Source organism: Saccopteryx bilineata, chromosome 3 (assembly GCF_036850765.1).
Source record: "Saccopteryx bilineata isolate mSacBil1 chromosome 3, mSacBil1_pri_phased_curated, whole genome shotgun sequence".
Classification (NCBI taxonomy): Eukaryota; Metazoa; Chordata; class Mammalia; order Chiroptera; family Emballonuridae; genus Saccopteryx; species Saccopteryx bilineata.
Window position 1 is genome coordinate 83,574,072 of NC_089492.1, and position 16,508 is coordinate 83,590,579.

At 38.1% G+C, this 16,508-nt stretch overlaps 1 protein-coding gene across 7 annotated transcripts in view; it reads right to left on the reverse strand.

The window, feature by feature from the left end:
- NCOA1 (nuclear receptor coactivator 1) overlaps positions 1 to 16,508 on the reverse strand; it is a 199,887-nt gene that overhangs the window by 142,865 nt on the left and 40,514 nt on the right. Inside the window, exon 2 of one of the 7 annotated variants that reach the window (XM_066266534.1) lies at positions 7,700 to 7,784. The exons of the other annotated variants lie outside the window; for them this stretch is intronic. The gene's annotated coding sequence lies outside the window, so the exon portion shown is untranslated. The remainder of the gene's footprint in view (positions 1 to 7,699; positions 7,785 to 16,508) is intronic. 7 annotated transcript variants of the gene reach the window in all.

The following is a 16,508-nucleotide window of genomic DNA, read 5'->3' on the forward strand; positions in this document are numbered from 1 at the left end:
TTACTTTACAGTCACCGTTAGCATCTGCACACAATGCAAGGGTCAGACGGTCCGGTCCTTCGTGGGTTTATGGCCTGGCAGCTTCTTCTCCTCTCTGATGATGAAAGTCTTCCGGGGCATTTTTTCCAAAACAACCCTATTTCGTCACAGTTGAACATTTGTTGGGGATGTAGCCTTCCTTTCGATAAGCACAGCAAAACGTGCAATGTACTCCTCAGCTGCCTTAACATCAGCACTCACAGCTTCACCATGCCTCACCACCCAGTGGATGCCAGATCTCTTCTTGAAATTTTCAAACCAGCCGTGACTTGCCTTAAACATATCTTCTGCAGCCTCTTTTGAGGTTGATGGTTCTTTCTTCTTCAAGTCGCTATAATATGTGCCTTTTTGCATATTACAGTCTCCGTCACTGTATCTCCTGCCAGCTCCTTTTCTTTCACCCACACCAGCAGAAGCTTCTCCATTTCTTCATGGATATTTGTCCTTAATTGGGACAGAATTGAAGTTCCTTTTGATGGATTTGTGCTTTTGATGGCATCCTTTTGTTTAAGGATGGTACAAATTATAGATGCATTGCGGTCGTACAGCCTTGCCAGTTCAATCACTCGTACACCACATTCATGTTTTTCTATTATTTCTTGCTTTACTTCTATCGACATCATTCTCTTCTTCTTCTCACCACTGTCCTTTACACTCACTTTCTTTTGGGGGGGGTTTACAGAGTCAGAGAGAGCGATAGGGACAGACAGACAAGAACGAAGATATGAGAAGCATCAATCATTAGTTTTTCGTTGCGCATTGCAACACCTTAGTTGTTCATTGCTTGCTTTCTCATATGTGCCTTGACTGCGGGCCTTCAGCAGACCGAGTAACCCCTTGCTTGAGCCAGTGAACTTGGGTCCAAGCTGGTGAGCTTTGCTCAAACCAGATGAGCCTGTGCTCAAGTTGCAACCTCGGGGTCTCGAACCTGGGTCCTCAGCATCCCAGTCCGATGCTCTATCCACTGCGCCACCACTTGGTCAGGCACACTCACTTTCTTTTACCCCATGATAGCACACAAAAAAAGTTAGTAAAAAACGCAAAAATGATGCAAGAACAAGTACAGCGCATTTGATTGGACTTGATTCTGTGGGTAACATGTGAGTAAGATGAGATGCTGGTGTTATGTTGCCGATACTGGACCCGTGCGGCAATGCGCCAACTAGTGGCAGCTTTCTGAATCATGACTCGTATCTCAGAATTTCGCTCAGATCTCAAACAAAAAGACGGACAGAGTCGCAGCTCGTATCTTAAAAATCTGTATGTTGGTCAGCTCATATATCAAGGTACCACTATATTTTAGACCAGTGGTCCCCAACCTTTTTTGGGCCACAGACCAGTTTAATGTCAGAAAATATTTTCACAGGCCGGCCTTTAGGGTGGGACGAATAAATGCACAAAATAAAATTATGTGACCGGCATAAAAACTGTGGTATTTTTAAATATAATTGTCGAACTTGCAAGACAAGCGTCAAGAGTGAGTCTTAGACAGATGTAACAGAGGGAATCTGGTCATTTTTTAAAAATAAAACATTGTTCAGACTTAAATATAAATAAAACAGAAATAATGTAAGTTATTTATTCTTTCTCTGCGGACTGGTACCAAATGGCCCATGGACCGGTACAGGTACATGGCCCAGGGGTTGGGGACCACTGTATTAGACCATGGTAAGTACAATGGAGAAATAAATCAGGAAAGGAGGACTACAGAAAATGCTCGTTTCCCCATGTCCGTTATTGAGAGCAGGAATTTGTTAGGCACTACAGCAAACAATGACCAGCAATACATAAGCACCTGCCCTTGAGCTGATCACATTCTAGCAAATACAAATATGAGAAATTCTAGAAAATACACATAAACAAAGTACTATGGGAACACGCAGAAAAGAGCCACAGGCAGAAGGAGCTAAGTTGCAAGCTGCATGTTACTCTCTTATACACACACATCAAAAAGAAAGATTCATGTAAAAAAAAGAATATAAGATCTATATTGTAAAGCCACATTTCAAAATTTTATAAAACCTTATTCATAAATATTTAAAGAAGATATATAAAAAGAGACATAGACTATCTTCCTGTTTGGGAAACTATTATCAAGCTACAAACTGATCCCCAAATATAGGCTTAATACAAGTCAAATAAAAACTGAAATATGTTTTAAAAACAAACATTATCAGGTAATAATCTATACTACAATTAAAAGGGTAAATGTGGGCCCTGGCTGGTTGGCTCAGTGGTAGAGTGTTGGCCTGGTGTGCAGGAGTCCCGGGTTCGATTCCCGGCCAGGGCACATGGGAGAAGCGCCCATCTGCTTCTCCACCCCTACCCCTCTCCTTCCTCTCTGTCTCTCTTTTCCCCTCCCGCAGCCAAGGCTCCACTGGAGCAAAGTTTGCCCGGGTGCTGAGGATGGCTCTGTGGCCTCTGCCTCAAGCTCTAGAATGGCTCTGATTGTGGCGGAGTGATTCCCCAAGATGGGCAGAGCATCGCCCCTTGGTGGGCATGCCAGGTGGATCCCGGTCGGACGCATGCGGGAGTCTGTCTGACAGCCTCCCCATTTCCAACTTCAGAAAAATATGGGGGGAAAAAAAGGGTAAATGTGTAAGAAAAACCAAGGAAATACTGAAAAAGAAATGAGGTATATATATACCCTCTTAATTATGAAAACACTTATTAATATGTTTTTCCCCATTTACATTTCCTTCTACTGACTTCCTTACTATTCTTTCTTTAGCATACCCATTTCCTTGAAAAAGTTTAGGAATGAAAACAGAAAAAACATTAATTTTTATTCACCTACTAGAAATATTAACATTCATGTTCTTAATTAAAGAAAAGATTTTTCTTATAACTCTGGTTTTCCAAAAGAAGCAATTTTTTTAAACACTAGTATTTTCTTACCAGGCCTGAAAGATTCAGTAATAGTTTCTTATACACTATAGAGCAGACATCCCTTCTGCTCATGACAACTAGAACATAAAGCCTGCTTTCCAGGGTAGAATGAGGATTCAACCTAAAGAAAGTATAAATTAAAGCCTAAAAAAGCTGGAGATAACCACATGAAAACAATGCACAGAAGCACTATCAGAGTGAGGAAAGGTGTGAGGCCGGCTCTGGGGCCACCCTTTCTCCCAATGCCACAGAAGGCACTGGGAAAGTCACGTGTACTCCAAAGCAGTTCAGGGAAGGTCATTAGGATGCTGGATGTTGAATTTGTCAGGAGCGGTCGCTGTGACAGGGGCAGAGCAACTTCACAGAGAAGGCCTGAAAAACAGACCATCTGGCTAGGGGCCAATGGAAAACCCTAGCCAGACCTCAGGTAATCTGTGACTCCTAGGAAGATGGTCAACACATTATGGAAACCAACAGAACATATCTCAAGTAACATCATTTAAACCTTAGCTGCAGACATATGAGGAACACCCAGGGACAGCTTTGATGGCACCCTAGTAGTCACAATTCCTGGAAGTAGCTTGACCAGTTACCTTCAAGGAGAGGCCAGTGAGACAGAGGTATGCTTCAACCACTACAAGGTCACACAAGCCACATGCACTGAACCCATAAGTCTGGATTCGCCATGGAAAGCTGCAAGAAAATAAATGATACCTAGAAGACTAATATCTGGACAAAGAGTGAAATATCCGAGAGATAAATTTAAATTACTGAATAAGACTTAGTTTACCAGATTGGAGTAAGACTCCAATCTTCCGCCAATTACCCAGTGACCAGTGTTCATTAAAAGGAAGAGATGAATCATAAAAAAACAAAGAAGCTACATATTCTTTGAACATCTGGATGAATATGAGTAAACTGTAATCCTGCTACAAATTTTACATTTATTTTATGTAAGCATTCAAAAGAAATACTTCTTGGCACATTATGAACCGAAAGCACTCTAAAAGTAACATGCGAAATTCCAGTTCAAGATGGCAGACTGAGCCTATTCATCCACCTCTTCTCCTTCTTAAACATCTCATGTCAGGAGGGCCTGAGAGTATAAACAGGCCACAGAATAAGTGAAAAACCACCAAAGACACCAGTACAACTCTGATAGTAAATAATAAATGCTGGCCACAGCAGATAAATTCCTTCCCTGTAGCAGAAACTGAGGGGGGAACAGGTCCCAGCTTATTAGCCTTGTCTCTGCACAAATATGATATGATAAAGAAAAGAGGGACTCTACCTCCAATGCACCACTGCAAGAGGGAAGCCAACCTGCAGAGCTCTGGTCAAGATGAAATTCAGTGAGGAAGATAATGCTTTCTAAATACTGACCTTTATAGAATTTCACCAGTTTACCAACATGGTACAGCATTTAAATCATCTAAAGTGTTTAGGTGCCCCACCCCAGACTTACTGAATCAGATTTTAGTGAGGCCAAGAATCTGCATTTAACCTGGGTTCCCAAGAGATTTTTGTATACATTCAAGTTGTACAACCACCGATTTAGACCTTTATTTGAAAACACTGTAAAGAAAAATAACCAAGAATCACCAGCTAATTAATAAAAACTAAGAGAGGCATTAAAGAGAAAATCCAGGAACACAATGACCCAAAGAAAAGAGAATAAGGCAATAAAAGTTAATAAAAATGCTCTTAACTTTTATTGGCATCTTCAGAGATATTCAAGAGGTCTGCATATCCATGAAACAAGAAAAATCTGTTTGTAAAATACAGTAATCAAAGAACAGGAAGTAATTTTTAGAAAATAAAAAGTTTCAAAATGAAAAACTTGATTTTCAGTGAAGGGCAAGATGCAGTAAGCCCACTACAGCCCATCTTTCCCACTGACTACAACTAACAACCCTGGAGAGAATACTAAAATCATCTGAACACTCTGAAAAGTGCATAGTGGCAGGTACACTGGGGAGGGAATTCAAAACTTGAAGAACAATTAACATGGCACTGAGTTCACTCTTTTCTGACTCAAGGGTGGGCAGAGTCCCAGAATTATGCAGCAGGCACACACAGCAAAAAATCCAAGAGAAACCCCCTCTTGTCTGGCTGGAGTAAAAGGCGCATGGGTGGGTGGGAAAGCATACAAACTGGGGGGCAAGGGAAGAGGGAAGTTCCCAGTTCCTTTTCTTTCTTTCTTTTTCCTGCTGACCCTGCCTTGAAGCCAGTCCAAGTAGTCACAAAGCAGGGCCCTTAAAAGTCCAAGAGAAAGCCTGTCCCTTCATCCTAAGGTGTCAGGATAGTATGAAGAGTACATATTTCTCTATGCACTTCTCTTTTTTTCCACCTCTGCTTCAACCCAGGAGGGCCTCTATGCAGTGTAACTGTGCAGCAGCGGGGCTGCGGCACACTAAGACTCTCAAAGAAACCCCAGCGTTCTAGTAAGAGGGCCAGCAAGAGACTCCTTGGAGCCAAAGAGCGTAAGGAAAGTCCCCAAGAGTACAGAGATAAGAGAAAATCTCCCGATTCCATTAAAGTGGAAACAAAGAAGCACAGCAAAGGCTGGAGGAACTGACAATGATGCAACACCAATGTGCACTTGTAAAGATGTAATAATACAGAGATATCAATTTGCCTGTAAAAAGACCTTCAACTTGATATAGTTCTAATCAAAATCCTTCATAACCTTTTTTAATTTGGCGTTAATCTGTAGAAATTAATACCAAAAATAAGCATGATAAACATTTTTTTAAAACTAGTAAGAAAAAAAACTTTAAAGCTACAATAAAATTAAAACAGTATGTGGTAGAGCGTAGGCCTGGCGTATGGAAGTCCAAGGTTCGATTCTCAGCCAGAACACACAGGAGAAGCACCCATCTGCTTCTCCACCCTTCCCCCTCTCCTTTCTCTCTATCTCTCCCTTCCCCTCCAGCAGCTATGGCTCCACTGGAGCAAAGTTGGCCCGGGCACGGAGTATGGCTCCATGGCCTCTGCCTCAGGCGCTAGAATGGCTCCAGCTGCAATGGAGCAACATATCCCAGATGGGCAGAGCATCACCCCCTAACGGGCATGCCGGGTGGATCCCGTCAAGCACATGCAGGAGTCTGTCTGATGGCTGCCCCACTTCTAACTTCAAAAAACAAAAAAACAAAAAACCCCAACAAAACAAAAAAACAAAAAAACAAACCAGTATGAAATTATGTACAGAAGTAGATCAAAGAAATATTAATACAGATACATGTTCATATGGGAATCTTATATATGATAAAGCCAACTTTGAACATGGATGAGGAAAGAAACATTCAATAAATGCTATCAGGACTAATTATCTATTTTAGGAGAAAAAAATCAGGTATCTACATAACATAATTGATAAATTAAATTAAAAATTATTCAAAGATGATGCAAACAAACAGCCAATAAACACACACAAAAAAAGTCTAATAATTGCAACTTAAATGATATCCCTTTTTTTTTCTTACAGAGACAGAGAGAGTCAGAGAGAGGGATAGATAGGGACAGACAGATAGGAACAGAGAGATGAGAAGCATCAATCATTAGTTTTTCGTTGCAACACCTTAGTTGTTCATTGATTGCTTTCTCATATGTGCCTTGATGGGGGGCTACAGCAGACCGAGTAACTCCTTGCTTGAGCCAGCAACCTTGGGTTCATGCTGGTGAGCTTTGCTCAAGCCAGATAAGCCCGCGCTCAAGCTGGCAACCTCGGGGTCTCGAACCTGGGTCCTCTGCATCTCAGTCTGATGCTCTATCCACTGCGCCACTGCCTGGTCAGGCGACATCCCTTTTCTTAATCTTTTAGATTTCCATTATGTTTTTAAAATTAAAGTCTGTGAATATGTGTATTCACTTGAATGTGTCAAATTTTTGGATACCCCTACACTAAAAAAATCAGAGGAAATGCTAATTGAAATAAATGAGTATGTATTTCAAAACTTCTATACATAAAAATAAACAGTATTATTCAAAGACAAAAGGGATAAAAGTATTTGCAAAAAATATGATAAGGTTAATATTCTTAACATACTGAAAAATTATACATAATGGTATAAAAACTGGTAAGACTCCAATGAATAAGTAGATAGAGAACCATAAATTTAAAAAAAGAAACAAATTAAACATCATTGTGAACATATCATTTAGCAAACACAGTTGGGGAACACTCGATGTGATCATGTAAAATAGGCATGCTCATTTGATGACACACAGGAAAAGGTAATACAACCTTATTAGGAAGTAATTGACATTAAGTAGCAAAAATCTTAGAAAATGCTGATGCCCTCTGAAGGAATCATTACAATTTAGGAAAGTCTTCACTTCTAGACTCATATTTGACAGGTATATAACACTAAACAAGTCACATACCATTGTGAGCAGCAATTTCTTCACTATAAAATATGAACACAAGCCACTAATTCTCAGGGTTGTTGTGACATTTAAAAGAGTAACAAAGCATATAAAAATATTGTAAAAACTATAGAGCAGAAGACTTCCAGAAGGTTTGTGCACTCTGAGGGATTTCAGATCCTTAAGATTCTCTTAACATGTGTGGATGTTTGTGAAAAGAAACTACAGCTTTAAGTAGAATGTCCAAGAAATTCCTGATCCAAAAGAAAATTGAAAACCACTATATGTAGAGAGAAAAATCAAAGTGCAAATCATCTTCCCAGTGTCCAGCTTGACGATGCCTGGCACATTGTAGACCCAAAGCAGAAATTCACCATAAAAATTTTGGTATTAGTTAACTTACCCCATTTATTTTTAAACCCTTCAGAGTAGTATTTAGTAATTTCTTAGCATATTAATTCATTCTTTGATGTAGCTATAAAGGGAACCTGAAATTAAGAAAACAATGATAGCTGTATCTACTTGAATAGATCACATGAAATTAATGTAATTTACTTAGAAAATGGAGGGCGCAGTAATATATTAATATATTTAAAGTACTGTTCTCAATTAAGATATGTATAAGTAATATATAAACTACATTAGGACATTTCTCTTGAAGCAAACAAAAATCTAGAAATTTTATGAGTATATATTTAACAGAGTCGGATATAAAAAATTATTGCTCTATCTCCAAAATAATAAGGTTAAAAGATTAATTAATTCTAAAACTTACGTTTCTAGATGATGAAGCACATTTTTATTTTAAAAATTTTAAAAGCCCTTAAAAGTGAGCCACAATGATAAAATTCTACCCAAATAGACTAAAAGGTAATTTTAACTATAATAAAAACTAAACAATTTAAAATTAAAGTATTTGAGGATTTCCACTTCTGGGAAGGTGGAATAGATGTATTTTTTTTTCCTATTTGTCTCACTAAGTAAAACTAAAAGTCCTGGACATCATATATAGCAAACATAAGAAGACCCTAAAAGTAGAGAGAAGAAAAGAGACAAGGAAAAGACCTCAGGATCCAAGGAAAATGACATGGTGGTTAAATTCAATACATCTTCTTTTGTGCATTATATGATATATACCAGACCTGGAGTTGAAGAAGCTGGCAACTTAGAAATACCAACAGGCTCACAACCTTCCCCCGCCAAAAAAAAACACAACTAAACAACCAAACAAAACAAAATCCTGTTCTTCCTACCTAAAAGATCAGGAAATGGACAGTCTAGACAACATGTGTTGTACCTGACAAACATCACAAAAAACACACACAAAAAACAAAACCACGGACGCACCCCAACTAGCTAAGGTCAAGTGGGGAACCTACACTTTGTCCTTGCCAAGCTGTAACAGGGTCCCCCAGACTCTTCACCACAGTAATGTCAGAGAAGGCCAGTCGGGAGCCAGTCTCCACCTGGTAAAATGAGAACTCTTTGCGCATGGTGTCAGTGAATAGCACTTGGAAAGCTTGGACACCCACCTGGGCCTCACAAGGTGACCTTCCCCATCCCTGCTATGGGCTGGTGTCAGAAGAGGCCTAGTGGAGTCAGGCCTTTCACCACAGCCCAATAGTAAAAAAGACCCTCTTTTGTGGAGGCCATCTGGGGAGCAAGACTGAGGCACTCCTGTCCCTCCCAGCCAGGGAAAAGTTAGTGCAGGCCAGAACTCCCATCTCTGACCAGCAATACAAGGACTCTCCAGCCAAACTGAGGGTCAATAGAGGCAGAGTGTGGAACCTAGATTTGTATCCCAACCAGGTAGTAACATAGCAAAGCATGTCCCTCCTTCCCATGCTGGAGCATTTATCTATTTATTAGATAAATATCAGAATGTTTCTCTAAGATTCAGAGTCTCAGAATATAATATTCAAAATGTCCAGGTATCAACTAAAAATCACTCATCATACCAAGCACCAGTAATATATCTCCACAGATATTAGGACAATCCACAGATGCCAATAACAGATGATGAAGATGTTATCTGAAAAGGACTTTTAATTGACATCATAAAAATGTTTCAAGAAGCAATTACATATATGTTTAACATAAACAAACAACAATAGAGTCTCAGTAAAAAAGAAAAATACAAAGAACCAAAGGGAAATTTCAATACTGAAAAATACAATAACTGAAATAAAAGACTCAGTGGATGAGTAGAATGAACAGAGGGAAGAACTGGAAGATAGAACAATAGAAACTATCCAATCTGAACTACAGAGAGAAAATACTAAAAACAAATAAACCGAGTTTTGGGGACATGTGGGACTATAACAAAAGACTTACCTTCTTTGTTATCAGAGTTTCAGAAAGGGAAAAGAAAGAGGGCACGGCTGAAACTAAGTACTCTAACAAATAAAAGCTGGTACCTGCCTAAACTTGGCCAACACGTGAATTTACAGATTGAAGAAACTAAGTGAATCCTAAACAAAATAAACCTAAAGCAATCCACACCAACTCACATCATAGTTAAACTTCTATTATAAAAACTAAAGACAAGCCCTGGCCGGTTGGCTCAGCGGTAGAGCGTCGGCCTGGAGTGCAGGAAACCTGGGTTCGATTCCCGGCCAGAGCACATAGGAGAAGTGCCCATTTGCTTCTCCCCCCCCCCCCCTTCCTCTCTGTCTCTCTCTTCCCCTCCTGCAGCCAAGGTTCCATTGGAGCAAAGATGGCCCGATCGCTGGGGATGGCTCCTTGGCCTCTGCCCCAGGGGCTAGAGTGGCTCTGGTTGCGGCAGAGCGACCCCCCCAGAGGGGCAGATCATCGCCCCCTGGTGGGCAGAGCTTTGGCCCTGTTGGGCGTGCCGGATGGATCCCGGTCGGGCGCATGCGAGAGTCTGTCTGACTGTCTCCCCGTTTCCAGCTTCAGGAAAATACAAAAAAAAAAAAAAAAAACCACTAAAGAAAAAAAAAGTAATGAAAACAGCTAGAGAGAAATGATAATTCACCTATAGAAAAAAAATAAAAAATTTCTCATTTAAAACAAAGGAGTGATAAAGGAAGTAGCACATTGCTCACTGAAGTTCACACCTGATCATTTGTGTTTTTTATATCTGTTTCTTGTTCATGACTCTTGGCATGCCTGGAATCTGGGGAATGAATGTCAGATACTGTTTTAAATAACTGTAGAAGCTGTGAATGATACCATCTTTGCCAACAGAAGATTTTCTTTAGTGTCTGGTTGGCAGTGGGAGCTAATCTAGAGATTAGGCTAATTTGAAGGCAGTTTTCTTTTTTTTTTATATTTTTATTTTTTTAATGGGGCGACACCAATAAATCAGGATACATATATTCAAAGATAGCAAGTCCAGGTTATCTTGTCGTTCAATTATGTTGCATACCCACCACCCAAAGTCAGATTGTCCTCTTTGTTCTATCTAGTTTTCTTTGTGCCCCTCCCCCTCCCCATTTCCCTCTCCCTTCCCCCCTCCCCCCGTAACCACCACACTCTTATCAATATCTCTTAGTTTCACTTTTATGTCCCACCTACGTATGGAATAATGCAGTTCCTGTTTTTTTCTGATTTACTTATTTCACTTCATATAATGTTATCAAGATCCCACCATTTTGCTGTAAATGATCCAATGTCAACATTTCTTATGGCTTAGTAGTATTCCATAGTGTATATGTGCCACATCTTCTTTATCCAGTCAAATATTGACGGGTTTTTTGGTTGTTTCCATGTCCTGGCCACTGTGAACAATGCTGCAATGAACATGGGGCTGCATGGGTCTTTACGTATCAATGTTTCTGAGTTTTGGGGGTATATACCCAGTAAAGGGATTGCTGGGTCATAAGGTAGTTCTATTTTCAGTTTTTTGAGGAACCACCATACTTCCTTCCATAATGACTGTATTACTTTACATTCCCACCAACAGTGTATGAGGGTTCCTTTTTCTCCACAGCCTCTCCAACATTTGCTATTACCTGTCTTGTTAATATTGAATAATAGCTAATCTAACAGGTGTGAGGTGGTATCTCATTGCAGTTTTGATTTGCATTTCTCTAATAACTAAAGAAGATGAGCATTTTTCATATATCTGTTGGCCATTTGTATTTCTTCCTGGGAGAAGTGTCTGTTCATGTCCTCTTTCCATTTTTTTATTGGATTGTTTGTTTGTTGTTGAGTTTTATGAGTTCTTTGTATATTTTGGATATTAGGCCCTTATCTGAGCTGTTGTTTGAAAATATCATTTCCCATTTAGTTGGCTTTCTGTTTATTTTGTTATCAGTTTCTCTTGCTGAGCAAAAACTTCTTAGTCTGATGTAGTCTCATTCATTAATTTTTGCCTTCACTTCTCTTGCCTTTGGAGTGAAATTCATAAAATGCTCTTTAAAACCCAGGTCCATGAGTTGAGTACCTATGTCTTCTTCTATGTACTTAATTGTTTCAGGTCTTATGTTTAGATCTTTGATCCATTTTGAGTTAATTTTATATAGTACAGGGGGACAAACTGTAGTCGAGTTTCATTCTTTTGCATGTGGCTTTCCAGTTTTCCCAGCACCATTTATTGAAGAGGCTTTCTTTTCTCCATTGTGTGTTGTTGGCCCCTTTATCAAAAATTATTTGACTACATATATGTGGTTTTATTTCTGGACTTTCTATTCTGTTCCATTGGTCTGAGTGTCTATTTTTCTGCCAATACCATGCTGTTTTGATTGTCATGGCCCTATAATATAGTTTGAAGTCAGGTATTGTAATGCCCCCAGCTTCATTCTTTTTCTTTAGGATTGCTTTGGCTATTCGGGGTTTCTCATAATTCCATATAAATCTGATGATTTTTTGCTTTGGGTAATATGGCCATCTTGATTATATTTATTCTTCCTAGCCAAGAACAAGGTATATTCTTCCATCTCATTATATCTTTTTCGATTTCCCTTAACAATGGTTTATAGTTTTCATTATATAAGTCCTTTACATTCTTTGTTATGTTTATTCCTAAGTATTTTGTTGTTGTTGTTGCAATCCTGAAGGGGATTATTCTTTTGAGTTCGTTCTCAATTGTTTCATTGTTGGCATATAGAAAGGCTATTGACTTCTGTATGTTAATTTTGTATCCTGCGACCTTACTGTATTGGCTTATTGTTTCTAGTAGTCTTTTTGTTGATTCTTGGGGGTTTTCGATGTATAGGATCATATCATCTGCAAAAAGTGATACCTTTATTTCTTCTTTTCCGATATGGATGCCTTTTATTTCTTTGTCTTGTCTGATTGCTCTGGCTAGAACCTCTAGTACCACATTAAATAAGAGTGGAGACAGTGGACAACCCTGTCTTGTTCCTGATTTAAGGGGGAAAGCCTTCAGTTTAGTGCCATTTAATATGATGTTAGCTGATGGTTTATCATATATGGCCTTTGTCATGTTGAGATATTTTCCTTCTATACCCATTGTGTTGAGAGTCTTAAACATAAAATTGTGTTGTATTTTATCAAAAGCCTTTTCTGCGTCTATTGATAAGATCATGTAGTTTTTGTTTTTTGTTTTGTTGATATGGTGTATTACGTTAACCGTTTTACGTATGTTGAACCATCCTTGAGATTCTGGGATGAATCCCACTTGATCATGATGCATTATTTTTTTAATATGTTGTTGTATTCAATTTGCTAGTATTTTGTTTAATATTTTAGCATCTGTATTCATTAGAGATATTGGTCTGTAGTTTTCTTTTTTTGTGCCATCCTTGCCTGGTTTTGGTATGAGGGTTATGTTAGCCTCATAAAATGTGTTTGGAAGTATTGCTTCTTCAATTTTTTGGAAGACTTTCAGGAGAATAGGAACCAAGTCTTCTTTGAATGTTTGATAAAATTCGCTGGTATAGCCGTCAGGGCCTGGACTTTTATTTTTGGGGAAGTTTTTAATGGTTTTTTCTATTTCTTCTCTGCTAATAGGTCTGTTTAGGCTTTCTGTTTCTTCTTGACTCAGTCTAGGAAGGTTGTATTGTTCTAGGAATCTATCCATTTCTTCTAGGTTGTTGAATTTAGTGGCATAAAGTTTTTCATAGTATTCTACAATAATTCTTTGTATATCTACAGTATCCGTGGTGATTTCTCCTTTTTCATTTTGGATTTTGTATATATGAGTTCTTTCTCTTTCTTCCTTGGTAAGTCTTGCCAAGGGTTTGTCAATTTTGTTGATCTTTTCAAAGAACCAGCTCCTTGTTCTATTAATTTTTTCTATAGTTTTTCTGTTCTCTATTTCATTTATTTCTGCTCTGATTTTTATTATTCCTTTCTTCGGCTGGTTTTGGGTTGTCTTTGTTCTTCTTTTTCTAGTTCCTTAAGGTGCAAAGTGTGAAGTTAAGTGGTTCACTTGGGCTCTCTCTTGTTTGTTCTCTCTTGAAGTGATATAAACTTCCCTCTTATCACTGTTTTTGCTGCATCCCATAGATTCTGATATGTCATATTGTCATTTTCATTAGTCTGTATATTTCTTTTGATCTCTGCACTTATTTCTTCTTTGACCCATTTATTTTTTAAAAGTATGCTGTTTAGTTTCCACATTTTTGTGGGACTTTTTTCCTCTTTTTTGCAGTTGAATTCTAGTTTCAAGGCTTTATGATCAGAAAATATGCTTGGTACAACTTCGATTTTTCTGAATTTGCTGATGTTGTTTTTGTGGCCCAACATATGGTCAATTCTTGAGAATGATCCATGTACACTGGAGAAAAAAGTATACTCAGTCACTTTGGGATGAAATGTCCTGTAGATGTCTATCATATCCAGGTGCTCTAGTGTTTTGTTTAAGGCCACTATATCTTTGCTCTGTTTGGATGATCGATCTAGAGCCGTCAGCGGTGTATTGAGGTCTCCAAGTATGATTGTATTTTTGTCATTTTTTGTTTTAAGGTCAATAAGTAGCTGTCTTATATATTTTGGTGCTCCTTCGTTTGGTGCATATATATTAAGAATTGTTATGTCTTCTTGATTCAGTGTCCTCTTAGCCATTATGAAATAGCCATTTTTATCTCTGAGTACTTTTGCTGTCTTGTAGTCAGCATTATCCGATATGAGTATTGCTACACCTGCTTTTTTTTGGATGTTATTTGCTTGGAGTATTGTTTTCCAGTCTTTCACTTTGAATTTGTTTTTATCCTTGTTACTTAGATGGGTTTCCTGTAGGCAGCATACAGTTGGATTTTCTTTTTTAATCCATTCTGCTACTCTGTGCCTTTATATTGGTGAGTTTAATCCATTTACATTTAGTGTAATTATTGACACTTGTGAGTTCCCTATTGCCATTTTATAGATTGCTTTCTGTTAGTTTTGTGTCTTGTTTGATCCTTCTCTTTTGTTTTTCTATCTTTTGTTATTTGGTTGTATTCCATACATCTTTCCTCTGTTGCTATCTCTTTTATCTCAAGTGCTTCTGTGGTGGTTTTTTCAATGGTGGTTACCTTTAAGTAATGAAAAGGGTTCCTACCCTGTTCATTGTAGCACACTATTTTGTGAGTACTTTTGCACTCCATCGTACTTTGCTACTGTTAATCTCCATCCTCTCCCCCCCCTTTCGTTTTGTTGTTGTCACAGTTCAAATTTGGTTTTATTGTGTTCTTCTTGGAGTTTTTACTTGTGGCTTTGTTTTTTTTGTTTTTTTTTTTTTTGTTCTTTGTATCTGATTGGAGAACCTCCTTTAGTAATTCCTGGAGTGGGGGTTTTCTGATGATAAATTCCCTCATCTTTTCTGTATCTGTGAATGTTTTTATTTCTCCTTCATATTTGAAGGATAGCTTTGATGGGTATAGTATTCGTGGCTGAAAGTTCCTCTCTTTCAGGACTCTAAATATTGGGGTCCACTCTCTTCTAGCTTGTAGATTTTCTGCTGAGAAATCTGATGATAATCTAATGGGCCTTCCTTTATATGTTGTATTCTTCTTTTCCCTGGCTGCCTTGAGAATTTTTTCTTTGCCATTGGTTTGTGCCAATTTCATTATGATGTGCCTTGGAGTAGGTTTGTTGGGGTTAAGAAAACTCGGAGTTCAGTTTGCTTCTTGAATTTGAGGCTTTAGTTCTTTCCACAGGCTTGGGAAGTTCTCATCTATTGTTTGTTTGAGTATGTTCTCTATTCCATTTTCTCTCTCTTCTCCCTCTGATATACCTATTATTCTTATGTTATTCTTTTTGATGGAGTCAGATAATTCTTGTAGGGCTATCTCATTTTTTTTAATTTTTCAGTCTCTTTCTTCTTCTCTCTGTTGTGCTACAAGTTGCTTGTCTTCTATTTCACTAATCCTCTTTTCTATCTGGCCTGTTCTATTAGCTAAGCTTATTACCTCGTTTTGCAGCTCGTGAACTGAGTTTTTCATCTTTGTTTGATTTGTTTTTATAGTTTCAATTTCCTTGGACATATATTCTTTGTGTTCATGGAGTTGTTTTCTGAGCTCCCTAAATTGCCTTTCTGTGTTTTCTTGTATATCTCGGAGGATTTTTAGGATTTCTATCTTGAATTCTCTGTCATTTAGCTCCAAGGTTTCCAATATATTAAATGTTTTCTCCATAGATTTTTCATCATCTAGCTGTGTTACCTCTCTTTCTTTTGTATCCACAATATTCGATTTTCTCTTCCTTAATGGCATCTGAGGGTGGTTTTGTTGATAGTATTAATGAGATTTAATAAAGAATAAAAAGTTAAAAAAATAAAAAATCGAAGAGTTGTTTTTTTAAAAAAATTAATAATGAAATAAAGAAAAATAAAATTAAATTAAAATTTAAAAAAAAGGAAATTATTCCCCCCCTCTCCTTTTTTCCTCTCCTCTCCTCTCCCCTCTTTCTTGAGAAAATCTTGTGGTGAACTGTGAATTATATTGTATTAAATAGAACAAACAATGCCTGTAATGGAGGGCCTGAATTGGGGAAAAGTAATAAAGGGGGGAAAAAAAGAAAGAAAAAAGAAGGGGGTATGGACCCACAAAAAGCAAATAAGGAAAAAATGTGGGTCAAGAATAAAATAATTTGCTTTTAGGTGTTGGTTGACTAAGAGTTATGATGAGAGGAATAAGAGGGAAACAGGAAAATGGGGGGACAAATTAAAAAAAATTACTATTGTATTTAGTGGAACAAGAACTAGATAAAATGGAGAGCCAGGGATGGGAGCACTACTAGTGAGTTAAAAAGGTGAAGTAAAAACCTCCCAAAATGCCACAAACATAAGTTTGAGTCCCAGATAA